This window comes from Callorhinchus milii, unplaced genomic scaffold (genome assembly GCF_018977255.1).
Source record: "Callorhinchus milii isolate IMCB2004 unplaced genomic scaffold, IMCB_Cmil_1.0 Scaffold8, whole genome shotgun sequence".
Taxonomy (NCBI): Eukaryota; Metazoa; Chordata; class Chondrichthyes; order Chimaeriformes; family Callorhinchidae; genus Callorhinchus; species Callorhinchus milii.
In genome coordinates, this window is record NW_024704749.1 from 22,215,117 (window position 1) to 22,219,429 (window position 4,313).

The following is a 4,313-nucleotide window of genomic DNA, read 5'->3' on the forward strand; positions in this document are numbered from 1 at the left end:
AATCCTCCCAACCCCAACACCCAAACCCGGTTGTTAGTCGATTGGCAGATCGCTTTCCGGGGGTAACGATCGCTTCAAAAATGATAATAATTATTTTGGTCACTTAATCCACAACACACCCCCCCTTCACCCGCTCGCGCCCCCTTCACCCGCTCGCGCCCCCTTCACCCGCTCGCGCCCCCTTCACCCGCTCGCGCCCCTTCACCCGCTCGCCCCCCCTTCACCCGCTCGCCCCCCCTTCACCCCGCTCCGCCCCCCTTCACCCGCTCGCCCCCCTTCACCCGCTCGCCCCCCTTCACCCGCTCGCCCCCCTTCACCGCTCGCGCCCTTCACCCGCTCGCCCCCCCTTCACCCGCTCGCCCCCTCTTCACCCGTTCTCCCCACCTTGGCCCCCTCGCCCACTCCGCCCCTTCACCCGCGCCCCCCTCGCCCTCGCCCTCCCCCACGCCCCCTTTCGCCCCCGCCCCTTACACTCTCCCCTACATACCCTCCCCCCCCCCCCCCGGGGTCTCACCTCCCGCCAGCCCAGGGCTGTGACCGCGGCTCTCAGACCCCGCAGTGAGGTCCTGGCCTTGGAGCTGTCCACACACACCGGCCTCCCGCCCCCCCTCTCCCGCCGCCCCCCGCCCCCCCTCCCCTCCCCGCCGCCCCCGCCCCACACCGGCTCCTCCCGCGGCGCCCCCCCCCCCAGCCCGGACACGGCCCCCACCCCCACCCCACCCCGGACCCCAACCCCAACCCTAACCCGCTCCTGTCCCCCATCCCCGGCCCCGGCACCGCCCCAACCCGCGGCAGCTCAGCTCCTCTCCCTCTCCCTCCCTCCCTCCCTCCCTCCTCCCCGTCTGTCTCACTCCCTCCCTCCCCCCCCTCTCTCTCCTCTCCGTCTGTCTCACTCCCTCCCTCCCTCTCCGTCTGTCTCCCTCCCTCCCTCCCTCCCTCCTCTCCGTCTGTCTCACTCCCTCCCTCCCTCCTATCTGTCTGTCTCATTCACTCCCTCCCTCCCTCCCTCCTCTCCATCTGTCTCACTCCCTCTCCCCCCTCCTCCTCTCCATCTGTCTCACTCCCTCCCTCCCTCCCTCCCTCCTCTCCATCTGTCTCACTCCCTCCCTCCCTCCTATTTGTCTGTCTCATTCCCTCCTCACTATTTGTCTCATTCACTCTCCCTCCTTCCTCCCTCCCTCCCTCCTCCCTCACCGTCAGCCTCTATCTCCCTCACTATCTCCTCGCTCACTCGTGGGCAAAGTCCTTCTCTCTCCCCGTGTCCTGGACAGCAATCTCTCCCCCCACCCCCACCCCCCACCCCCCCCACCCCCACCCGAAAATTCGCCCCAAGTACAATCTGCGGCCGGTTTCGCGGCTGTTCGCGGGACGTTTCCGGGCGCAGTTGTGCTGCCGCGTTTGCCTAAGAAACACGCAGTCACTTCGTTGCTCCGTGGGTCCTGTGAAGCGCTTTGAGACCATCCCGACGACATGATGAGGCCCTGTCCCGAACGCGAGGATTATTGATTAATCCGCATTTATCGGGATCCCCGCACTGCGGCTATGGAAACGGTGTGTGTAACAACAACAACAACAGCAGGTCTACGCCCGCGTGTCCCCCTTTGCCCCCGTCTCCCCAGCTACGCCAGGTACAAGACCCAGCGAATCCCCCCCCCCCCCGACCCCCCCCCCCCATCACACCAGCTCCAACCAAACTCCACCGGCTCCCTCTCGCCGAACGGATCGATTTCGAGATCGTCGCCCTTGTTTTTCAAATCCGCTCCCGCCCTGGCACCACCCTCCCACCCTCCCTCCCTCCCTCCCTCCCTCCCTCCCTCCCCGACCTGCTCACTCCCCCACCCACTAACCGCGGCCTCTTGCTTGCCCCTCGTGCCCTCCGCTCCACCATCGGTGGCCGCGCTTTCAGCCCCGAAACTCTGGAACGCTCTTCCCTCACGGCTTATGGCTTCTCACGGTCAGCGATGTGCACTTGCCCCTTCCACCCCCACCTTCAGGTCGTGCCCGAAGATCTACCTCTTTGACTGTGGCCCATGGTCACCTCCCCACTCTCCCGCCCTCCCCCCACCCCCCCCGCATCTTGGTGTTAGGCACCGCCATCGTCAAGCGCTCCGGGACGCCGCCCTGGGTGAGGGGCAAATAGTTGTTCTTGCTATGCAGCGGTGAGTGTGTGAAAGACCTCGCGAGAGAGTGAGACTGATGCGGGCCATCGGAACTGAGCGAGCGAGCGAGCGAGCGAGGCCGCGTGCGAGGGGCAAAGCGTGACCTGCTGTCGGCAACTCAAGACATTGCACACACACACACACACAGACACACACACACGCGTGCTGTTGCTACGGGAACAAGGTAGCTTGGTTAGGCAAACCCCTGGATTGTCTCACCTGTCAAACAGGTGGCCAGCCCTCACTGCCGCCAAGCTAAACCAATAATAATAATAAATAATAATAACAATCCTTGCATTTGACACAGCGCCTTATCACGTCTTCGAGACGTCTCAACAGCGCTTCACAGGATATAAAGTGGGTTGACCGTATGTGTTGTGGGCGAAACGCGGCAGCCAATTGCGCACAAGCAGCGTCCCGCGAGCAGTCTCGGATTGAGTGACCCAAATTATTGTTGTTGATATTTTTTGAAATTATTATTATCCCCGGAAAAGCGATCTGCCGATCGACGAACAAGCGGGTTCCTACTTACTGCTAAGCAAACAGAGGCGAGTGTGTGGAGTAAGGAAACTTGCCGTACTCCCTGCCCGGGAATCGAACCCGGGTCCTCTCGCTTGCGAGGCGAGCGCTCTAACCACTGAGCTACGGGACTCCACAAAACAAAATAGTGTTTGACTTATGGCTTCTCACAGTCAGCGATTTGTACTCACCGTTTGGGTGGATATTACAGATCACACACCAAACCATTCTTTGTGCAAATTACACCAAGGCCGTTACACATGGTGTCCACCGGGTGACGGTAGCTACACACTTTGTGTTATTCTGTGAAGGGTTTGCGACGTCTGGAAGACGTGATAAAGATATCAAACGCAAGAATAATTATTACTACTATTATTATTGTTGTTGGAGCCAAAAAAAATGTGGTCAGCCGGGTGTCTGACACATGCGGAAACCCACCACCGTGTGCGTTAAGAGTATCCAAACTCCGTGCCTCCCGCCCACACATGGAAATCCCAGAGATAGATTGTTGGGATGGAACGCACTCTCTCTCTCTCCCCCCCCCCCCCCCTTAGAGAGACACATTCTGCTTATCTAATAATAATAATCCCTCCAAAACAAAACAATAATAAATTGGTCATTTTCAATCTACGACTGTTTGTGGGACATTGCTGTGCGCAATTGGCTGCCGCGTTCGCCCACAAATATACAGTCAATTCACTTTACAGCATATTCTGTGAAGCGCTTTGGGATAATAATAATAATCCTTGCATTTGGTATTGCGCTTTTCACGTCGGGAGGACGTCCCAAAGCGCTTCACAGAGAGCCAAGGTTTGGGGACCCCAGAGTGTGCGTTGGGGTAACTGCTGGAGTCTAACCAGCTTTCCCCGTTTGTGACTGATATCACAACAGAGAGTTGGCTGATATCAACGCGCACCTTCCCACTGCTCTTCAATGTAACACATTCAATTTCTTTGACTCCAGTCGTAGAAAAGAAAGAACTTGTATTGTCACAGCACTTTATCACATTGAAATGTGGCTTTGTGCTTCACATTAACTGATGTCTGGCACACACTGCAGGTTCCCACCCAATACACCGTGTAAACTACAGTGGACCTCGCTTTTTCCCTCGTCGCCTCAAGCCTCCACCCCCCCCAACCTTCTCTTCGACCACGCCTTCAGTCACCCTCCTACCCCCACCCTCCCTGCCCTCCACCCCTTGTGATCCCAAACCCCAGCTCAGCTGCAAATCGAGTGTCTTGGGACGTGCAAAGCGCTGTGTAAATGTAATTGGTTGTTGTTGTGTACAGTGAACTCTCGATAACTCGAACCTGGGTTAACTTGTCACAACCACTTAAGTCATAGACCCGTAAACATCCCGGCCACATTTATTCATATGTTTAATGCAGACGCCGAGCTCGCCACTCCTGATAACTGGGCACTGAGGATCTTTTCCCCCAGAATGACTAGTTATCAGCAGTTTTTTACTGTATCTAATTCACTGTGTAAAGTATGGTGTATCTAATACATTGTGTGAGCTGCAGTGTATCCAACACACTGTGGTCAGTCATCCTAAACACTGTCTAACTACAACGCATAATATATCTAATACACCGCGTAAGATACAGTGCAAAATACGCCGAACCTAATACATTG